The sequence below is a fragment of the Lissotriton vulgaris genome, chromosome 9 (assembly GCF_964263255.1).
Source record: "Lissotriton vulgaris chromosome 9, aLisVul1.2, whole genome shotgun sequence".
Lineage (NCBI taxonomy): Eukaryota > Metazoa > Chordata > Amphibia > Caudata > Salamandridae > Lissotriton > Lissotriton vulgaris.
Genome location: NC_141697.1, coordinates 835,118,397 through 835,142,201, shown reverse-complemented (window position 1 = coordinate 835,142,201; position 23,805 = coordinate 835,118,397). Strand labels below are relative to the sequence as shown.

The 23,805-nt window shown below is 47.4% G+C and overlaps 1 long non-coding RNA gene across 1 annotated transcript in view; it reads right to left on the bottom strand.

The window, feature by feature from the left end:
* LOC147692332 (uncharacterized) overlaps positions 1–22,869 on the bottom strand; it is a 135,794-nt gene extending 112,925 nt beyond the window's left edge. The window contains exon 1 of the long non-coding RNA XR_015299822.1: positions 22,668–22,869. This is a non-coding gene — a long non-coding RNA (uncharacterized LOC147692332). The remainder of the gene's footprint in view (positions 1–22,667) is intronic.
* Between the last annotated feature and the right edge of the window lie 936 nt (positions 22,870–23,805).

Here is a 23,805-nt window from a genome sequence, read left to right as displayed (position 1 = left end):
CTAGTGCAGTTTACTTTCACGAGATGTAGAGAATAGAGAGACGGGCGTTTGTCAATAAAGGGTTAACATTTATTGAACAGTCTTTCTTCTCGTACAAGAGAAATGTATTGCCACAATTGCAATAATTGTTATTATAAAAAGTACGTACAGTAAGATAAGTATTGCGAAATAGAACTGTAAAAGCATTGATATGGTTTCTTAGCCATACAATGGTTTAAAAGTAATAAAACATATATACAGTCATATATACATTAGGCTAACATACTCAACTGGTGCTTCTAACTAAGCCTACCCCAGTGTGCCTGACCTAAGCCTAACACGTGAAAGGGGAGCAAGTAAGTAGCTTTAAGTTAAGTTGGTTTTGCCAAGGTTTGTTTCAAGAATTCTCGTCTAAGGGTTTAGTCAACACCATACCTCTGAATAGAATGATGGAGGATTGGTATCTCCTTCAGGGGTCTCTCTCGATATCCCAGTCACCCGCGAGGGTAAACCGGAAACGCCGTGGCTGGATTTCTCTGCACGAGAAAGGCAGCGGGTCTCTTCAGCGCGTCGAGGAAGGAGGGGGGACAGCGTCCGCGGGCAGCTGGAATCTGCTGGATGTCTTCGCAGAGGGACGGCTGCTCAGCTCCTTAAGCGTACTGCACCATAGGTCGCGCTTTAGCGGCGATAATGGTATCAGCAGCTTCACCACCACAGGATAGCAGGCTGCAGCGACAGAGTGCTAGATTTACCAACACGGGGTCGTGCAGGCAGCTGGCTTCAGTAGCTCGTACAACAGGCATTGCTTAAGGCAACGTTGGTAATATTTATACCTGACAGGTGCCGGGTTTGACGCAAGTTTGCTGGACATAAGACGTCAATTAAAGATGTCACTAGGAAGTGATAGTTATCAGTTGCTCATTAGAGTTCCATTACTAATCAACACATAGCAAGCGGGGATTTCCAGGTTTGCTGAGTTTTTATCTTGTTGAAGAACTCGGAGTGTTATCTAGGAATATCAGATAGTGACTACTGCTCTGTCATTGCACTAATTGGTCGCAAAGGAAGTGGCAGAGGGAACTATGCTGGAATGTGGCTCTGTTCGTGTGAGGCCAGAGATGACTTTTCAGAAAATCGCACTTGAACGGTTATGCCAATATAGGGAATAAATGGATTTATAGCCGAATAGGGGCATAAGGTCACAGTATCGATCAGGAACCTAGATAAACACGCAACAACAACTTTTCTTCCAACATCCAACGCCTCCCTGATGGCGTCTGTGACTTCAAGGAGCGCAGTCTCCGTGCTGAAAGTTGCACGGAAACCAGATTGAGTACTATGCAACCGACCATTTTCCTCGATGAAATTAGAAATAGATCTGTGAACAAACCTCTCAGTCACTTTCGCCAGAGCAGGGAGTAGGGAAATGGGTCTGTAATTGGCATGGACTGAAGGGTCGAGTGCTGGTCTTTTAATGAGTGGCAGGATCATGGCGCTCTTCCAAGCCTTAGGAACTACCCCGGAAGAGAGCGACAGATTCAGGATGGGATTAACCAGATCATTTAGAACAGGTGCCATATTTGCTAGACACTTGGCAGGGCAAGGATCCTGTGGAGATCCGGATTTAAGACTTGCCAAGATGTCAAGAGAACTCTCATGATCTAATGGGGGAAAGTCACACAAGAAGGGACCATGGTCTGGCAAGGGGCACCCTAGACTCACCGTATGCTGCTGAAAAGTGGACAGGAGAGATTCTTGAATAGTGGTAATTTTCTGTACAAAATAGACAGCCAGTTCCTTCAGCCAGCCTTCTGAATAAGCATGGATCGGAGTATAAGCAGATGGGGAGGTAAAATCTTTTTGTTGTGGATCAGATACATAGACGATTTGTTCCAGATATGGAATGGCCCAGAAAATTTGGCAAAGGAGGTCATAGAGAATCTTGAAGTAAATGACTTAAATTTGCGTTTCACCTACTCTATGAGTGCGAGTTACTGTGAATTCCTTGATGTAGCAGTAGAAATCCGGGAGGACAAATTACAACACGTCTCTTTCGGAAACAAACTGCAGGCAACACAGTGGTGCATGCGACGAGCCATCACCCAGATCCATTGAAAAAGAGTATACTGTATGGGGAATTGTTGAGGGCTCGCCACAATTGCTGCACTGATGTTGACTACAACAATGAGCAACAGGCCATGCTATCACGTTTCAGGAAAAAGGGGTATAAGGAAGAAACTCTAGAGATAGCGAACAATAAAGTGAAGGGCCATTCACATCTCAAACTCCTCTGTAGGTCATCTGCAAGCACCACAAAGAAGAAATAAATAGAATCAGGGGGATCCAATGTACCCAGAATGATAACTAAAAATCTTCTAGTGGTTGATCCCATAATAGGGGGTCGGATAGGAGCTAGACCACAGATAACGTATAGACGAGCGAGATCTTTACAAGACAGACTGGTCCATAGCTATCCAAGAGAAGACACACAAACACAGTGGTTGCGAATGCCTAATGACTTCTCAACATGCGGTATGTGTAAAGCAGATCGGAACAGTAGGAATTGCAAGGAATACATCACAGGCACAAAACAAAAACGACCAATCAAACATATTAATTGCACTAGTGACTTTACCGTCTACGTGCTGGAGTGCCCATTTGGCCTCCATTACGTGGGCAGTACAAAACTTCAATTGAAGCTAAGAATTTTACAACATCTATGTGCAATTACAAACTGTGACCATAATTATCCGGTTGCACGGCACTACACAGAATTCCACAACAGTAAGAACAGTAGCCTACGGTTTTTTGGTGTGGATAGAATACCAAAAACTATACAGGGGGGGGGACCGTGAAAGACAATTAAGGATCCTCGAATCTAGGTTTATTGTAGACTTGGATTGCAAAATGCCGAAAGGAATTAACAGTGGGGAGGAGCTTGCCACCCATAAAGGTTCATAAGGGATGAGAACTGTCTCAATAATCTCTCGAGGTAGGGCAGTAAGAATTTCCTGAACAGGAGAATGTTAGGATTTTAAAGATGTTGATCTGTTATTTACAAGTTTTTTGAATTGCACTTTTAATGGAAAGGGGACAAAAATGTATGTTAAGGGGTTGAGAGGATTTGTGCTTAGCCTATTTTAGGCAATATATGAGCTTGATCCACAGCTGACGATACCCAGCTGATCCTCTCCCTGACCAACAACCCCGCCGCCGCCAGAGCCAACCTTCACGAAGGAATGAAAGAGGTAGCCGAGTGGATGTCGACCAGCCACCGGAAGCTGAACTCGGACAAGACGGAAGTCCTCATCCTGGGATCCTCGCCCTCCGCCTGGGACGACTCCTGGTGGCCCCCCGCCCTGGGCACCGCACCCAAACCGACAGACCACGCACGCAACCTGGGCTTCATCCTGGACTCCTCCCTCTCCATGACCAAGCAAGTCAATGCCGTCTCCTCGTCCGTCATGCTTCAACACCCTGCGCATGCTACGGAAGATCTTCCGGTGGATCCCCACCGAGACCAGGAAGACTGTCACCCAGGCACTCGTCACCAGCCGACTGGACTACGGCAACGCCCTCTACGCCGGAACCACCGCCAAGCTCCAGAAGAGACTCCAACGGATCCAGAACGCCTCAGCCAGACTCATCCTCGACATCCCACGACACAGCCACATCTCCGGACACCTAAAAGACCTGCACTGGCTCAGGGTCAACAAGAGAATCACCTTCCGTCTCCTTACCCACGCACACAAAGCTCTTCATGACCAAGGCCCGAGCTACCTCAACAACCGCATCAACTTCTACGCTCCCAAACGACACCTCCGATCAGCCAGTCACGCCCTCGCCGCCGTCCCCCGCATCCGAAGAACGACAACAGGAGGAAGGTCCTTCTCCTACCTGGCCGCCAAGACCTGGAACTCCCTCCCGACCGACCTGCGCCTGACCCAAGACCACCTCGCCTTCAGGAAGAAGCTCAAGACCTGGCTGTTCGGGTAGCAGCAGCACCCCCCCCCCCCCTAGCGCCTTCAGACCCTCCGGGTAAGTAGAGCGCTCTATAAATGCCTATGATTGATTGATTGTGGAGTGGAGTGGTGAGTGGAGTGGTATGGCTCACTGGTTAGAGGCGGCAGACCCGGGAGCAGAGGACGGCCCGGGACCAGGGTTCAATTCCCGACGCGGCAGGGTCATGGACCAGGGTCAGCGGACTCGATAATTCTCACCTCGGGCCTACTCTAACCAGGGATCACACTCGGCAACTCTGGGCATTAGCTTGCCTCATCTCCACAACAGCCCCCCACATACGCTGGGGATGCCTGGTTTCACCTTGGAGATACCCAGTAGGGACCATCTCACAGGGAAAACCAGGACGGGTTCCCCAGCGGTCTATTGCGCAGAGATACTCCTTCTGGAGTCGATTCTAGCGCGTTAGAAACCCTTAATCAATTAATCAAAAGTTATGTAGTCTTCCGGAAGCACAGAGGGTCTCTCCCGTTTGTTCCGTCATTGCACATACACCTTTTAGATACCTTTAGAAACTTTAAGAAGTATTAATATTATTGGACACACTCACAATGTCCCTTCACATCCCCCACATTAAGCACTTAGATAAAGGATACATCCTGTGTCTCGAGGATTTTAACCATATGCTGGGTAAGGTTCACCACAAAGTACGAACACAACAGAAGCGAACATTGAAACAAATAGGGGTAATGTCTTCAATTAATATTTGGGTGTAACTCATTTTCAGCACAATGCCATAATTAAGCAGATAGAGGATATGCGCAATTGCGCTAAGATTAATGCCTAAGCGAGGCACACCTTAATCCGTCAGGGACAGACTGCCGAAAGGAACATAGTGGTAACATTAATTTCACTGTGTTATGATCTTATGCCTCCTTAACGATAATTCCTACATTACCCATAATACTGCTGGTTAGTAATTGCTAAACATTACTGTTGTTGTCTTTTCCACTGAATTATGTTGAAAGGGTTTGCTTTCATCAATGCATTTTTTTGTGTTGGAATACAGTGATAAAATGAATATTCACGCTGTTATGATTGTATGCCGTCTTTGACGATAATTCTCACATTACCCGTAATGTTGCTGGGTTACAATCGGACTGTGCGGATTGGACTGCAAAACATTATTATTGTTGTTGTTGTTGCTTTTGCCACTATCATTTTCCACTGAGTTATGTTGAAATGATTTGTTTTTATGAATACATTTTAATTTGTGGTGCATATAAAGCAATTGGGATGCCCAGGCATGGCAAATCCAAATAACCTTTAGAAATATGCCTCTAGCAAAAAGTGGTTACAGTACAAATTGTTCAAACCATATGCCTTAACTGATGAAATTGCATTATAATTTGTGGCGTAAATGGGGATATTTATCAATTATGTAACACTTTGATGAGAAACGCTAGACACAGTATTTTTTCCATGTTTATGAACTGTAATACGTATTTCTATGGGAAATGGAGACACAGGAAGTTACTTGATAAAGGCAAACGCCGAAAAGCGTTGTTGTGAGAAATTGGCCTGATATATGATGTCTTCAATTCTGGGGGCACCTCGTATCAGTCCAAACAATCCCTTATGGTGTCAGGTTGTAAGTCAACCTTATAGACAAGCTATCCTAAGGGTAGCATGGACTAAGCAGCCTTAAAGGCTTAACTCAAGAGGTCGTGTTAAGCAAGCTGTTTTACCAATCACAATCCTATAATATCAAATGAAAGGACACCACACAAGTTATATATTATAAAAATATATGTATTTATTACTAGAATAATCCTCTATACTCTTTATGAGTCTAGAAGCACAAGCGTTTAAACAAAAGCACAGTTAAACATATAGAAGTTGCACAATTATAAATGAGGCCCAGGGGCCACCCAAACCATATATCAAAAAAGTGGTATAAGTATCACTAATCGAACAGTGGTCAGGCCTAGGGCCTGGGGAATCGCTGGGAGCAGTCGAGACTAGCAATTCTGAAGTCGGGAAAAGCCCTAGGGATTCGGGTGCAGCGCTTAAAGCACACACATGCACCAATATAAAGTCAATGGTGCGTAAAAGTTACAAAGTTACTGTGGAAGGAGACTTCCGTTTAACCTAGAAGGACAAAACTTTAGACATATACACTAGAGGTGTGTACCAGTACAGGGGCACCGGCGTTGCTGAGTTACCTCACCCACAGGAAGTGGGTGCACGGGTGCAAAGTAGTGTCGGGTTTCGTCATGCAGGTTGATGGTGCCTGAAGATGAAGATGCTGCAGGCGTCGAGAAGAGAAGTGTCCGGTGTGATCCAAGGGTGGATCGAAGATATAGATGATCTGAAAGCAGAGGGGACAGAGTCTGGGTCACTCAGCAGTGACCAGGGTGGAACCAGGAAGGAACCAGGCAATGTCGGGCACAATCAGGTCGATGTTGTGAAGCTTGTCTCCGCTGCCACGTGGACTCTGGGGCACCGAGGATGTCCAGAAGTGGATCACGAGCTGTCCCACGCAGGCTCTCGCTGTCAGCGGTGTCGGCTTCCGGATTGGAGCAAACAACCCTTGGCAAGCGCAATCCACGCAGGATTCGACGATCGCTTCTTACTCGGACCAGGAGGGTCAGAGTGGGTCCTCCTTTTCAGGGGAGTGAGGGCAAGTCTGGAGCAACCAGACTCACGAGTCAAATTCAAAGGTTCGTCGGTACTGGGGCCGCTAGCCAACGGGCAAGCGACCGGACCAACGCGTTGAGCCAAAAGATGCAGAAGGGCCCCACGCAGCACTCGGTGAGTGTAGAGGGGTGAGCTTCGGTGCAAGAGAGGCTCAGGGCTGGGGCTTCTCAAACCCCAATGCACAGCTTCGAGGGTGCCTCGGAAGCTGCACGGTCAGCGCCTCGTGGTCTTTCAAAGATGGCGGGCCCCACGCTTCAGGTCGCCTCCACGGGTCTCAGCTCTGCAATTGACTGTGGATCAGGCTGTTAGAAGGCAGGCACGCTGGGTCTTGTCGATCTCTGTCGCTCGAGTTCCGGCGGGAACTGCAACAAAGCAAATGTCGAGGTGCTGGATGGTGCCTGTTTGCACAGGGTGGTCACTCCTTGACCACAAGGGAGATTCTTCAGTCTTCTACATCGAATAGGATGTCGAAGGGTCCAGAGTTTTGTTTCATAAGTTTCAGTCAGGATAATCTGAGTGCGTTGGCACTGCTCCCATTCTTATACCAATCTTGGGGGCTGGATTACCTGCTAGTTCCCTCCTATGGGTGGGACCCAGGAAGGAGGTGGTTACACCCCTTTCCCTTTGTCCAGGGTCACGCTGGGACTGGGGTTGGTGTGCCCCAGAACCGGTTTGACCGGATTATGCAAGGGGAAGCCTTGTGCGCCCCAGGCACTGTCTAGTTTCTTTCAGCCCTCCCTGTCCCAATACACTATCTCCTGTCTGGGGTGGTGTAGCACCTCCCCGCGACAGGAAACCCTTTGTCCAGCCCTCCTCTGCCAAGTTTCGGTCAGCAGCAGGAGGTCAGACTTGTGTCGGTGGCAGCAGCATCCATTTTGTGATGCTGAGGCTCTGGTTAGGATTAACCGCGTTTTAGTAAAGTAACATGTCTTCTCCCTCTAGAAGGGTGGAATGCTATCCCCATCGACAGGACTGTCAAGAGGATAGAATTCCTAATCGTATGACACCATACACGACATGTTTTGATAAAGCCAAACCAAAGGTAGCACATAACTGCGATGGATTATAATGCACTTAAGAGTGTATGGTATGGCATTATCCCGGAACAGCTAAGGGAGTTGGTCCCGACAGCTGCAGACAGGCTCAGCTCAAGCTAGAGCACCATCTCACATAAAACCAAGCACTCTGCCTCCAGGATTGTTAAGGCCTGTCATAGGAGTGACTCATAAGTTTATATGTGTCCAGATAGGTTTAGATATAGGTATACTATATCTAAGCAAGGGGTGATTACACCACCTTGCCCCGGCTGAGTGATCTGCCAGTTGTGTCAATTTTGGATAGCCAGCCATGGGTGGCAAAAGATATGCTGCAGCCCTGGTAGGCCTTGGATGCACCTATGCCCTGGGCACCTATAGTGCATGGTACAGGGGCTGATAAGGTGACCCAAGCTAATTTCGTTATGCACCTAGGGTACATGGAATCCATTTTAAAGAGAGAGCAGATAGCCTGGGGCCCTGATTAGCAGGGAACCAGGCCAACTAAGTCGAAAACCAGCTAAACACAAGGCAAAAAATCTGGGGTAACCATAGTCAGGTAGCTACCTTCCTACACAACCCCCCCCCCCCCCCCAAACGAAGGGAGATAAGGCTATCCTTGACCAGGTAAGCCTATATTGCCTGAGTGGCCATATAAGGAAGTACCTGCACTAGCATGGTTACCCACTGTCTCATGGTCCACTAAGCAATCCCTCACCCTTGGGGTATTAGAGGGTCTCCACCATAGGGAATCACTACCTTGGGTGTGTTTTTGCAAAGTAAAAGGCTGGTGTTGATATGGAGTACCGAAGTGAGGCTCCACTAATTTAGGGCTCAGCTTCCTCCAATTATCTTCCACCATGTTTGCCTTTCTTTCATCAACTGAGTTGCACTGTGCTCTCAGGGTCAACCTCTGGCTACCTAAAGCTGGAGGCTGGGTCCCTTTGGTTGGCTTACTGGAGGGACAGTTCAGGTTTGGGCCCTTTGGGTCCCAGGTTTGGCTGTGCCCAACAGAATCCATCTGTGGGAGGGCCCTAACTACTTTTAAGGGGGGTCTCTCAGGAGTTTTTGAAGTTTTCACCTGGCTAGGGCTGCTAGCTTCGGTGCCCCTAATCTGCTGATGGGGGTGCTTTATTTGACAGGGGGCCCTTTGGGGCTCACTGTCCTTCTTGTCCTCTGCAGCCCTGGGCTGACTAAGGCAAGGTAGAGAGGGGCAGGTTACCTGCTCCAGACTGGGTCCAACCTGAGAAGGGTCCACTGCCATCAGGGGCTCTGTCAGGCCAGGCCTAACAACCTCTGGGACAGTTCCTTCATCAGGGGTAAGATCAGTTCCCTGAGGAGGCTGATCCTGTCCTAAATCTGGTCGGAGGAGAGTTATCTTCCACCTCAATGCTCTCTGTCTGTGTGGAGTGATCCATCATTTCAGGCTTCACAACACATGAATCAGTTTGAGTTTGGGCTGTGACCATCACAGCCCCACCAACCTGTTCAGGAGGAGACTCAGTTTGGGTATGGCCTGTTACCATAACAGCTCTGCTAACTTGTTCAGGGAGGGCTTCTGTTAAAGATGGGGCTGAGACTTGCACAGCCCTACCAACCTTTTCAGGAAGGACATCTTGGATTGGGACTGTAGCCATTACAGCCCCACTAACCTTTCCATGGACATTTACCATTCAAGAATGGATTTTCTGTTCAACCTCAGCCCAGGCTGATATTTCCAAATCATTTCCAAGCAGGCAGTCTACAGGCAGGTTTGCTGACACTGCCACTCTCTTTGGGCCAGTGACACCTCCCCAGCTGAGACTTACTACTGCCATGGGATGATTGGTTTGTATTCCATCAATGTTTGTCCCCTGGTATGTGGCACCAGGTAAAAGTTGACTTGAGGGGACTAGACACTCAGCCACCATGGTGATGCTAGCCCCGGTGTCTCTAAAGGCCTCAACTTTCAAACCATTGATGAGGGGCTCCTGTCTATACTTGCTAAAAGTGGTTGGGCAATCAGTGAAGTTGGCAAACCCCATGCCATTTTCACAGACAAGAGTGGTTGGGGACCTGGGTAGGCCAGAGTCCACCTGTGCTCCAAAAGTAAACCCACCCAGATTCCTGGGGGTGCTCCCACTTCCTGGGGGATTACTGCTAACAGTAACAGGAGGTGTTGGAGCTGTTTTTGGAGGAATATTTTCTTTATTGCCATTCTTTGGACAACAGCTGTCTGATTTCCAATGGCCAGTCTGTTTACAGGCATGGCAGTATGGCTTTTTCACTGTAGAGGAAGTGTCTTGGGACCCAACCCCATCCTTGGAGTTTTGGGGCCCTGGGGAAGTCTTCTCTTTTGATTTATCCCCCCTTGTCTTGAGGCTTGGTAGACTCCTTCTTCTGGTCATTACCCTGATTTCTAGGCCTAATCCTGGTTCTGACCCATTTATCTGCCCTCTTTCCCAATTCTTGGGGAGAGGTCAAATCTGAGTCAACCAGGTACTGGTGTAAAAGCTGGTTCTGACAATTGCTTAGGATCTTCTCCCTCATAATCAAATTATACAATCCTGTAAAGTCATGTACTTTGCTGCCATGTAGCCAACCTTCCAGAGCCTTAGTAGCACAATCTACAAAATCAGTCCAGTCCTGTGTCTGTGTCTTCTGGGTATCTCTGAACATTAACCTGTATTGTTCAGTGGTTAGGCCAAACCCATCTATTAGAGCACTCTTCAGGACAGTGTAATTTTTAGCATCCTCAGTTCTATCTGTGAGGAGCTTATCTCTCCCTTTCTCAGAAAAGGAGTACCATAAGTGGAGAAGTGTGGCTCAGGGGTTAGAGGCGGCAGACCCAGAAGCTGAGATCGGCCCTGGACCAGGGTTCAATTCCCCGCCTCGATGGGGGTTGCGCTCAAAAATTCCACGGACTCGATAATTCTCGCTGCGGTGCCTACTCGACTCACGGGTTCACACTCTGCGACTCTGGGCAATAGCTTGCTTAATCTCCACAACGGCCCCTTGCGGCGGGATGCCTGGCTTTCACCTTGTGGATACCCTGCCGGGGTTATCTCACAGGGGAATACTAGGACGGGTTCCCTAAGCAAGCGCTTAGATACCTGCGATGTGGGTGATTTGCACTATATAAATACATGTACATTTACATTTACATAAAATTGCAGCCCACTGATCTTGGGGAACCTGCTGTACCATGCAGGCCCTCTCCAGAGCAGTCATCCATTTGTGGATGTCATCCCCTTCCTTGTAGGGGGGCACAATCTTTGTCAGGTTTCTAGTATCATAGGACCTGTCTTTCTCTCTAGGAATTATGTTGCTGCCACCAGTGGAATATAATCCACTAAATTTTTGTTCTCTTGATAAAGTAAGTTTAGCTTGGGCCAAGGCTACCTCTTCCCTCTCCATCTGGAGTTGGACAGCCAACATCCTGGCCTTATGCTCTCTTCTCTGGGGGGAAGTCATTACACTTTGAGATTCCCTTGAGGCACTAGATATGTGAGAGTCCCTGGAGGGAGATCTCAATCTTCTATTGCCTGGAACAATTCTGCTTTGTACTCTGGGGAGGTGCTGGCCCTCTCCATTTCCAAGTAGGTCCAAGTTGGTTTGGCCAAGCCTCCCCACATGTACCTGGTTACCCCTCGGATCCTGATCTGACTCTTCCTCTTCTGATTCAGGGTCCACCTCCACATCTTCTACGTCTGGGGGGGGGTGTTCTCATTCTCTGGGGGGTTCAGTCCATCTCATGACCCTAAGGGAGCTGTACTAGCTTTCTCAAGATCATCCTTCTCCAGGATGGCTATCAGTATGGGAATGGTAGGGTTGTGCCCCTTTCTCGGCCCCCTTGAAGTGCACAGGGCACTCAAGTCCTTGTGGCTGAGGTTGTCATAGCTGGAGGTTACCTTGGTAAGGTCAACCAACGCAGGTAGAGAGCTGGAAGCTTCACCTGTGCCAGACATGACTGCTAGTGAGGTGTAAGTGGTGCACTTACCTACACTAAGTCTTGTCCTACTGTACCTTGCTAGTGAGTTGTAGGTAGGGTGTGCTAAGCCCTTTGATCTACAACTACTAAGTTCATTAGAACTTAAATATGCTAATCTTTGTTTATATGTATCTAAGGTACTTGATGTGATCTTTCAATTTGATAAAAAAGATTGCAATGGTAAAACAACAGCAAGCTCAAACCCGCACCGCTGCTCACCAATGTGAGAAGTTGGCCTGATATATGATGTCTTCAATTCTGGGGGCACCTCGTATCAGTCCAAATAATCCCTTATGGTGTCAGGTTGTAAGTCAACCTTATAGACAAGCTATCCTAAGGGTAGCATGGACTAAGCAGCCTTAAAGGCTTAACTCAAGAGGTCGTGTTAAGCAAGCTGTTTTACCAATCACAATCCTGTAATATCAAATGAAAGGACACCACACAAGTTATATATTATAAAAATATATGTATTTATTACTAGAATAATCCTCTATACTCTTTATGAGTCTAGAAGCACAAGCGTTTAAACAAAAGCACAGTTAAACATATAGAAGTTGCGAGGGGCGGTGGGTGACATTTGAAAGTGGTGGGGCGCAAAGTGATTTGCATACAGCACCCTAGCGAGCGAGTGCAGCGAGCGAACCCGAACCCCAAAAGGGGGGTTTGGGGGGATAACCCCCCCCCAAGAAAATTTTGAAAAAAAAGAAAAATCGTGCATTTTCAAGCAAATTTGAGAAAGCAGGAAGGCTAATAAAGCAATTGTGAAAGTGCAGTTATTACATTAATAGATGGCATAACATAGGTAGCTGCTTATTCAGTATAACCATAGAGCTTCATACATTCCGCCCTATTACGCTCAGGTGCTGAATTCAGATTATAAGACTTTCATGAAAATCTCAGCTCTAAGAGTAGAAGAAGTTGCACAGCAGTTGGGATCTCTGTGACAAAAGCAGTGACTCACTGACCTATTTACATCATATGCATTTTGTGATCTGCATCAGGTACCTGTTTTTTGCAGCAGGCACATTAACCTTCTGCGCTGCCGCCTGCTGCTATTTCACTACTGGGACCACAAACATAGGCTAGCTCTGCCGGACTATTCTTCAGATTCCACTACTATTCTGTTTATGCAGAGTCTAAGTACAGGCTGCAGAGCTGTCCCTCAGATTACAAACATTTTACAGACTATAGAGCAATTTTAAATGGCTTATTCCTGGATGAGCTGAATGTGAGAGGGGTCTCTGTCAAACTGATTGACTTCATTAAGGAAAACAACTCCACTTAATCTCTCCTTTCAGGCCATCCAGGTAACAGATGGAGAGGTTAATGATGTCTTCCTGTAGCATCATTCCTGTTTGCGGCTGTAGGGGCATAGGATGGGAAGGACCTTTGTCCAAACCCCCCGCCCTACTCCATATTGCCACCATGCCTCACCTTCACCACCTTAAATCCAAGCACCATTTCCTTCCCAGAACTACTTCCACACACTCCATGTTCCAGTACTGTGGTGAATGTGGCAACTCATTTGGAATCAGCCTCTGCCACCTCTGGGTGGACCTACAGTCCCTCTTCTGCGGTATCTCCAATGTGCCCTGGGTTGTACCATTACAGCTCCTGAATTGCCCCACAGATCTACTACTGTGGTGTCTCTAGTTATTCATGGGATGTTTTGCCCAAAACCTCTGCCTTCCTCTTCCTCTCCCCCTCCTCACCAGCTTCTCTTGAGCCTCCAATGGGGCGGGGGAGGCCACATGTTTAGCCTCTTTTTTAAGTGTATCTGTGCCTCACATGTCAGCACCTAAAGAGGTACATTGTAGCACATAAAGAAATATTCAAATGACTAGGCTACCTTAAGAGCGAACAAAGTCATTGCAGACATTCCCATGCCATATCGTTCCAGTAGGTTTCTCAGACAGAATTCATGATGTTAATATACGGAACATAGCCCATAATTTAATTACCCATCATCTAATCGCACCTTAGAAACATAGGCAAACACTATATCTCTCATTTTAGAAGTAGTCAATTAATTTGAACCATATTTTCTAGATTAATCCCTAATAACAATATTGAGCACAAAGCTCTGAAATGAAATGAGCATTGAACCAATGATGTTCTGGTAGGCAACCTCAGTTACAAGTGGACTTGGGAGCCAAGTACACACATTTATTGGTGGAGCTCAGTTCACATTATCCAATATGGAGTATACATTGGGAAACCCTGCATGTGTGTCAGGCTTATGGATTGTGATCTGTGAAATTTGATCTATTTTTAAGATTGAACTTCCCTTTAATTGTACTTCAAAATCTCTGCTTCTACCCCCCTATACATATACATGTACACTCACTCGCCTCTGCTCATCCACTTTCCTCCCTGTGCTCTCACACCAAGCCCCTCCACTGCCTACAACTTTTGAACGATTAATGCACCCTTTTACCTGCCCCTCCAGCTCACAAACCGCCCCCTTTGCACATATTCTATTCTCCTTGTGCCCCCACACTAACACCTCGACTACCTGCATCCTCTTAACACTGCCATCTCTGCTCCCTGCCCGTCCAGCTCACAAGCTGTCCCCTTTGCGCATAAGGCTGCCTGCTCAGAGCAGGCAGTCCACTATTGCCTTAGTACAGTGGTTCCCAAACTTTTTTGACCTGTGGCTCCCTTGACCTAATTGGCAGTTGGCCATGGCTCCCCACCAGTTTTTTACCGGTGAGGGATGCAAGCCCGACCTCGGGAGCACTTCCAGTTGTCTCCCTGAAATTAATTGGGATGCGATGAAGGTATTATAACCATATTTGTAACAAAATAAAAATATACGTTTTTTCATAAAAACTTTAGGTTGCCATGCCTTGATGGAATTCAGGCCTTCTGCATCCAGGATCAGAGTGATATTTCCATATCCATTACGACTTCCCCTACCCTGCTCCAGTAATTTAGGAACAAGCTGAAGAGACATGTTTTTTTCAATAGCACCCCATCATGATGTAGTAAAAGTCCACTCTTAAAAACCAGCTAACCTGCCATTTGCACGTGGACTGTGTGTCTATGCATTATATAGAGATTGTGGTTGCAGACAGCCGTATATATGCCTGCAGATTTTGTGTTGCACTGAAACATTTGAGTGTGCCTTGCACTCAGGAGAAGAGGGCCCAACCCCAAGCTATCCAACCTTAGAGTGAGTGAGCAGGCCATAGAGACAAACGTTTGATTTGCATTCTGGTGCCAGAATCTGCCACCAGATACTATGCTTTGTTATGGATAAAAATGGCTTTACATTACATACACAGGGCTAGCACAGAAAAACAAAACCAGATTTACAAATACCAGAATGTAAACATAAAAGTAAGACTGGGAGAGCCATTCGCAGAACACATGAAACAATTGAAGCCCTCTTGTGTTTTACAGATCACTACCATTAATAATCATGACCCATGTGTAACCACTTGCACATGCGCAGCTAACCAAACATTTAACGTGGTTAAACTCACATAAAAGACAATGACATGGCAGCCGAAGGGATAAAAGGACATTATCCTAAATTGCAGATAGAAGCTCCCAGAAGTGGCCGTGTCTAAAGGCTGCTGCTGCTGTGCGCTCTCCTGGGCCTGGCTGGGAATGAGCATGCTTGCTGGGAACCTAACGTGTTGCTAACATCATGGTAATGCGGACTCTCTTTTTAGCAGATTATGTAGTTGTAGGGCAGGCCCCTAACACTCCTCTTAGAGCTGTCACTAGTCAGAACCGAGTAGCTGGCCCTAATCACTACCCCGCTTCCTCCATAACATGTAAAGTAAATGCTGGCTGCAGCACTTGACTTTCCTGGCTTTGGCACTTGCTGGCCTCGCTGCACAGACCCAGCCCCGATGCTCGCCCTAACAACACGGTTGTGCGCCGAGGCCAGCAAGTGCCGGGCCGGGAAAGGTTAAATGTTCTAGACCACATTTTAATTTACATGTTATTAATTTTACAGGGTTTGTGCCGTCATGTTTGGGACGGAGAATGTGAACGGCGAAGAACTACTAGTCAAGTCAAGTCAAGTCAGAATATTTATATAGCGCGCTACATACCCAGAGGGTCTCAAGGCGCTTGAGGAAGGGTGGGGAATTACTTGTCGAATATCCAAGTTTTAAGTTGTTTTCTGAATGCTAGGTGATTCTGAGTGAGACGAAGGTGAGTGGGAAGTGAGTTCCAGGTCTTAGCTGCCAGGTAGGAGAAGGATCTGCCTCCCATGGTGGTTTTGTTGATGCGAGGTACGGTAGTAAGGGCTTGGTTGGAGGATCGTAGCTGGCGGGGGGGGGTGTAGAAGGAAAGTCGTGTGTTGAGGCATTCGGGTCCAAGTTCGTAGAGTGCCTTGTGTGCGTGGGTTAGGAGGCGGAAAGTAATCCTCTTATTGACGGGGAGCCAGTGGAGGTTTTTCAGGTGACTAGAGATGTGGTCTTTACGCGGGATGTCTAGTATGAGTCTTGCTGATGCGTTCTGGATGCGTTGGAGTTTTTTCTGGAGTTTTGCGGTGGTACCGGCGTATAGGGTGTTTCCGTAGTCCAGGCGGCTTGCAACCAGTGCATGGGTGACCGTTTTTCTGGTTTCGGTGGGGATCCAGCGAAATGTTTTTTTTGAGCATGCGAAGAATGTTGAAGCAGGATGAGGAGACGGCGCTGACCTGTCTGTTCATAGAGAGTGAGGAGTCCAGGATGACGCCCAGGTTCCATGCGTGGTCCGTCGGGATGGGTGCTTTTCCAAGGGCCTCTGGCCACCAAGAGTCATCCCAGGCGGAGGGGGAGGTACCTAAGATAAGGACTTCTGTTTTGTCTGAGTTCAGTTTCAGACGGCTGTGCTTCATCCACTCGGCAACTTCTTTCATTCCTTCATGTAGGTTGGTTTTGGCGGCGTTAGGGTCTTTGGTGAGTGAGAGGATCAGTTGAGTGTCGTTAGCGTAGGAGATGATGTTGAAGTTGTGTTGGCGTGCGATGGCCGCGAGGGGCCTCATGTATACGTTGAAGAGGGTGGGGCTGAGTGAGGATCCTTGAGGTACGCCGCAAATGACTTCAGTGGCCTCTGACTTGAATGGTGGGAGGCGGACTCTCTGGGTTCTTCCGGTGAGGAACGAGGTGATCCATTCCAGTGCTTTTCCTTGGATTCCGATGTTTTTGAGGCGCTGTAGAAGGGTGCTATGGCAGACTGTGTCGAAGGCTGCGGAGAGGTCGAGGAGGATGAGGGCGACTGTGTCTCCATTGTCCAGTAGAGTTCGAATGTCGTCTGTTGCTGCGACGAGCGCGGTCTCAGTGCTGTGTTTGGCTCGGAAGCCGGACTGTGAGCGGTCAAGGGATTTGTTGGTTTCGAGGAAGGCGGCGAGCTGGTTGTTGACGGCTTTCTCGATGACTTTGGCCGGGAATGGAAGGAGTGAGATGGGGCGGTAGTTTTTGAGTTCGGTGGGGTCAGCTGTGGGTTTTTTCAGAAGGGCGCTGAGTTCGGCGTGTTTCCAGCTTTCCGGGAAGGTGGCGGAGTTGAGGGAGCAGTTGATGACGTCTCGGAGGTGTGGTGCTATGATGGAGTCTGCTTTGTTGAAGATGTGGTGAGGGCATGGGTCTATGGGGGATCCTGAGTGGATGGAGTTCATCAGGCGGATGGTGTCCTCAGTGGAGATTGGGTTCCAGTCATTAAGGATGTTCAAGGGGGGTGAAGGTCCTGCAGAATGTTGGGTGGGTTGGTCTCTGGGTTGGTTGTCGAAGCTGTTGTGGATGTCTGCGATTTTGTTGTGGAAGAACGAAGCTAGGGAGTCGCAGAGGGCTTGAGAGGGGGTGATGTCGTTGGAGTTGGCTGAGGGGTTGGTGAATTCTTTGACGATGTTGAATAATTCCTTGAATCATGTGGCTGTGTTAACAGTTATCAATTCATTAGCTTATTTTTGTGAATGAAGTGTATTGTCTTGTGTGTTTTCTCTCTCTCCCTCCCCTTTCTTTAAGGCGGAAACCATATTTGGATTGTGCTGTATGAACTTTTATATTAGTCATTAATTGTTTTCATGTATTTTTGATAGTGATATTGGGACTGGATTTTAATAATAAGTCTGTTTTTATTAAATATATTTTTTAGATAGGATTTATGATCTTGTAGCATTATATACTCCTGTAGGTGGGGTCATAGGTATGTATATGTGATCAAGTCATGGCAAGTGAAGTGTGTGGTAAGTGTGACGTGAATAACCGGTTGCTTAAGGGAACATTTGCAGATATGAAAATCTAATATGGAACCCTCTCCCTTTGGTCAATAGGGCCCCTCTCATACTATTTTCGCTTTGAACCTTGTTACAATGATCGTGGCTGCAACGTTCCTGACATTGGTTTTTAAAATCTGGTTTATGGGTGTTTTTGATAACTTAAACAGAAAAGTAACTTGATTAAAATGTACTTTAGGCCCCCTGAGCCAGAACAGGCTTAAAACCAGTTACGTCATGTCATTCATCTCACCTTAACAGCTGGAATATATATATCCTTGGATAGGAGAGTTGATGACTGGCTCAGAGGCTTGCCTCTGTGCCCAGGAAAGGCCAATGGGTGTTATCTATTGCCCAAGTAGCAGTGATTAGCCATCTGGGAGTGGACATGAACAGTTGGCAAAAGAAAGGGCACCTCTAGTACTACCACCTTTTGATTTGGATATGCCAAAAATTGTTAGAAACAGGATAAAACTGGCACACCACCACCTCAGAACAAACCTGAGACTCCATCTGAAGAAGGCAACCCTGCTAGAAGAAGAATTCTGACTCCTGCAGGAAGAAGCCTCACACAGCGACTCAGGACGCCATGGTGGCACCCAGGGACTGGAACTGCGCTCCAAGGATCAGGTGGTTGGCCTTCTGTTTATCTGCTTCAGGGACACCAAAATTAGGACTGCTGACTCCATGAGGGCCCAGCTAACTAAAGAGAACTAGCCCCTGCAGGGCACCTGGCTGGAGAGAGACCTTTTCTCCAGAAGCCTGCTATGAGGAGCTAAAGGCTGCAAGACTAACCAGAAGCAGCTTTAGAGGCTAAATCTGTAGGTAAATATTTTGTCCAGCACAGCCAATTTGGTATATCTGACCTCTGTCCACAGCAAACTGTTTTTCCATAGTGCTTGACGTTTTATAGTTAATTTTTTTGTCTTTAAAAGTTACGATCCATTATCTTCGGTTCTACTTAACGTATTTTGATAATCATTGGCAATGCTGTAATAGACTGGTGGTTAATTAGTCCTAATATCTGTGGGGAGAGATAGGCTCTGTTTAAGAAGTTAAATTGATGCAGGTGGATTCTTGGGTTCCTGGAGAATTGAGCGGAGTATTCTAATGCAGACCCATTCCTTGTCAGTGATATCCTGACCTACATCCTCTCTATGTAACCCTCACTGGAGGTCATCATGCAGTGCTCGACACAGGAGGGTACAGCTTTCTGCCAAGATCCCAATGCGAATACCATAATGAATGGTGCACAGTTGGGGGGAATCGGCGAGTGCCTTCGGACTCCATAGATCATGAATGGTTCCCATGAACGTGCCAATAACTAAAAAGAGGCTAGGGTTCTGGGTCCATAAGTGTTCATTATTTCCTCATAGGACATTAGGTGTTCACTATCGTATAGGTCCCCTGTGGCCACTAGGCCACAGTTTCCCCAATTTGCGACCCTGTATCCTGGGCATCGTAGTAGTGCTTGCAGGGGTATCTTTGGAAAGTATTTCTGGTGGGGATTGCGACCTGAACAGCTATCGCCCAAGCTCTACTGCATAGCTGCTATAAGGACTGGAAGGTCATTCTGCGTACTATAGGTTTGTGTGCAGAGAAGCCAGAGTAAATCCTTAAAGTGCTTGCTCAGGCATGCCCTTTTGGACTCCTCCAACAGTTCAGCAGCCAGCTATGAGCCACCCATTGTAATTTGGTGGCCATGCGGTACTAAGTTCGGAGCCCCAGATCCCCTGAGTGTGGGTAGCTGAAGGATCAACAACATTACTGTACCAGATCAGTAAACACGCAAAGGAGTTAAGCTCTCACAAATGTTGGGTGGGACTTTTTCAGTGGAAATTGAGATAGTAGAGCAGTCTGGGGAGGATCATCATTAATCTTTCTCACTCACCCCCAATAGTAATCTCATCCTAAATTCCATGCTGCCCCATCGCGACCGCACTGCTTTACTGATATTCGCCTCAATGACGTTCTGTGGGTCATGAAGGACCCAGATGCCCAAGTACTTAAAGTAGGAGGGCTGCCCACGGAGTTGCCCAACTTTGAGATCCTGTGGGAACCTCCTGATGTTGAAGTATTTGAAGGAGGAACACTTCTAACGAAGCTGCCCAACTCCTACTGGAACCTCCCAATGTCAGGTTGGAACATGAATGCATAGAACTTTGTTCAATTGACGTGAAGCCCTTAAAACCTCCCAAACTCATCCAGAAGTACCTGTGCACATGGTAAGCCCTGAGCTGGGTTATCTAGGTGAGTGAGGATGGAGTGACCATCTGCCCCTCTAATTGATATGATTGGGGTTCCCCTTAGCTCTGAGCCGATTAGTAGGGGGGAACCTACCGGCTTGTCCCCTTCCACAGGGCGGGTGATCAACTACGCTTTGTAGTCATGGCATCCAGGTTGATGGGAAAGCTTGGCATGCCACAAGGCCACTTGCAAGCACTTTCTCTCGCTTTCTTAGTGGCCGTTTGGTCTAAGAGTTGTAAGTAAGCCTCTGTTGCAATTAGCTTAGTCCCTAGAGTTGATCTGATACCATATGTGATATGTGATGTGAAGGCATGTTCCACGTATGACTACTTTGAAAGCATTGCAGTCATTGGTGGGTATCGCCTCTGTTCCCTTGTTTTCCCCAAAGTAGTAATCACTGTATGTTGAATTTTCCAATGCAGCAGGTTGTAATTTCCAAGTGGTAATCAATAGTCTCTGACCTGCATAGTTATAGAATTGTGGTCAGAATATGTCTCTTCCACGTACTCCGTGCCAGGAATCTGGGAAAGTAGGGAATCACTGCAGTATATTTTATCTAGCTGTAATTGTGCATTATGAATGGGGGGGGGGGTCAAAAGAATATTCAACTACTGCTGCATTTCGATGGTGTATACGCCTGATAAAGCCCAGTGCTTTTGCCAGGTTGTGAGAGCTCTGTCCATTCTAGTGGTGTGGGGTGGGGGCTGGAAGTCAGGAAAAGCAGGCTAGTTTAGTTGATAAGGAATCGTAAAAATCCCCCGGTCCTACATTTGGGGCACAAATGCTGCCTAAGAGCCTTCCACTCCGCCCAAGTGGCCTAGGAGGAAGATGAATCGCCCCTCCAGATCTGTGGAGTGACGAGTTAAATAGAATGGGATGCTGGGTTTGATCCAGATCAGCACTTCACAGGTGAAGGCAGATTATGCAGTGCTAAACAACTGGCCGCTCTGCCGATGGCGAAGTTTACAGAGTTTCCCCCATAGCAACATGCATCTCCCGCAGAACGGAAATATAAATGGCCCTCCGGCATAGATGTACATATTTTGTTGCATGGGTAACATGGGGAGGCATAGAAAGTTTCAGGTTAGAATAGGAACTACGTCTCCAGCTCACACTCACACACCCTGCCCCGCCCGTCCTCCGCTCTCAACCCCAGCCCGTGCTTCCACCCTCCGCTGCCGTATGCCAGGTCTAAAACCTAAAACAAGCATAATCCCCAATAAAAACAGACATAAACAAGTACAAAACATATGTCACAACATTGGCACCACAAATGACCATCTTATTTATTTATTTAACTCAATTGCTGAAGACAAGAAAGTGACACCCACGATGGGAGAAGCCCCTCTCTCTTTCATTTTGAAACTGGGGAATTATAACACACAATGCTCCTCTTTTAGGCTCATTGCTTAGCTTGATTTTATGATTTATGTCAAACCGCTTGCCCCTTGACTGTATGCATAGCTTTCCTATTAATACACCAGGACCAGTCAATATTCACAAGAAAGAGTCAATCACACACCAATATTCAGAGAATTATCCACCCAGTCGAAAATGTGGAGATAAAGAACATTCCTGCAATACTAGCGTCACCGGATGCAAAAAAGGCCATCAACCAGATGGATTAGAACTTTCTAATCAAAACATTGCATACATTTGGTTTGGCCCGGCCCCTCTGTCACTGCGTGGCACCGGTGGCTTACCAACTTGTGGTGGAGGCCGGCGTGCTCGAGGGCTGCCAGTGCCAGTGGCCTGGTCTCTTATCTACAGCCTCCTCCTCCCAACTCCGCTCACCTCATGCAGCCCTTACTTTTGTGCCCGATATCTTTCATCAGTCTTCTGTCTCACTATCACCTCTACCACACCGCCATGTTCTCTCTCATCTCACCTGTAGCTACTCGCAGTTGCCCATTATAAATAAGAAAGTCTGTGGTGTAGGGTAAGTTAAGGGTGCTTTGCATAGACATGGCCCTGGGTTATTCAGCAACATCTAATTTGCGATACAGGCTTCATTTCAATTAAATGCTTTCACGAGAGCACACAGTTCTAACAACTTCACTGCGACACCAGTCATCTGCACCGGACCCAGCAGTAACCATTAAAAACAAGCAATGAGAAAGCAAATGGTCTGGCTTATGACTGAACGCGCTGGGATTCTTTCATATTTGGAACACTCATCCCTCTGTGCACTCATCCTCCTACCATGCAGACACCTGGTCACTCATCCCTCCACTCACACACCTATTTGTGTGGGTGAGAGCGTGCTTTTTGCTTCGAAACTACTAGTATGTAAAGGATGTGAGTGCTCTCTGCAGCGTAAGGTGGAGATAAAGAACATTCCTGCAATACTAGCGTCACCGGATGCAAAAAAGGCCATCAACCAGATGGATTAGCACTTTCTAATCAAAAAATTGCATACATTTGGTTTGGCCCGGCCCCTCTGTCACTGCGTGGCACCGGTGGCTTACCAACTTGTGGTGGAGGCCGGCGTGCTCGAGGGCTGCCAGTGCCAGTGGGGTGTGTGTGGCAGCTTTCCCTCCACCCATGCCTCTTTCTGACTAACCTCCGTGAACCGCTTCTCTCTCCTGCCGCCTCCTCGCTGGGGATTGATGGATGCCAGTCTGAAGGTGAAGAAAGCTGCAAGCAGACCCACGAGGAGAAATGGAGGCGTCGCATCCGGGTGCGGCGTGACGTGAGCCAGGTGTAGCCAATCCTGGCGCTGGGGGGGCACATTTGCTGCTCGCCCTGTCGCCCCTTCCAAACCCGGGCTACAGCAGGCAGAGAAGTCCCCGCAGGGTCCCACTGGGGTACTGTAGTGCGCATGCTTGCGAAAGTTGGAAACTAACTCGCACTTGCGCACTACGGTCTGTCTACTGCAGCCTGAGTGTACTGTCACTCAAGCTGCAGCAGGCCACCACCCCCTTGCGCATTCCGAAATCTCCGGGTGTGTCCCGGCGGCTGACTCGCAATCCTTACAATAAATTACTCTGTACTAGTACAGAGTAATTTATTGAAAGGATTGCGGCGGCCGCCGCGATGCGGGTCCATGTGGCTGGTAGGGCTATGCCCCTACGCCCCAATGGACGCACCGCTGCTGCAAGTTGCACAATTATGGATGAGGCCAGGGGCCACTCAAACCATATATCAAAAAAGTGGTATAAGTATCACTAATCGAACAGTGGTCACGCCTAGGGCCTGGGGAATCGCTGGGAGCGGTCGGGACTAGCAATGCTGAAGTCGGGAAAAGCCCGGGGGATTCGGGTGCAGCGCTTAAAGCACACACATGCACCAATGTAAAGTCAATGGTGCGTAAAAGTTACAAAGTTACTGTGGAAGGAGACTTCTGTTTAACCTAGAAGGACGAAACTTTAGACATATACACTAGAGGTGTGTACCAGTACAGGGGCACCGGCGTTGCTGAGTGACCTCACCCAGAGGAAGCAAGACTAAATACAATGCTTCATGTGTAAAACATCTAGCAAATTTATTATATATAAAGCATATTTAAGAGTTTAGAATAGCGTTCATCACTCTGATTTATACATTTCAGTTGACCCAAAACCTGAAGTTTCAAGTTTATGGGTGTTTTACAGACAGAGAAAATCTTAAAATGTTGACTATTTTACCTTAATTTGGATGGAGGGCAACGTTATCTTTCTAGATGTTTTACACATGAAGCATTGTATTTAGTCTTGCTAATT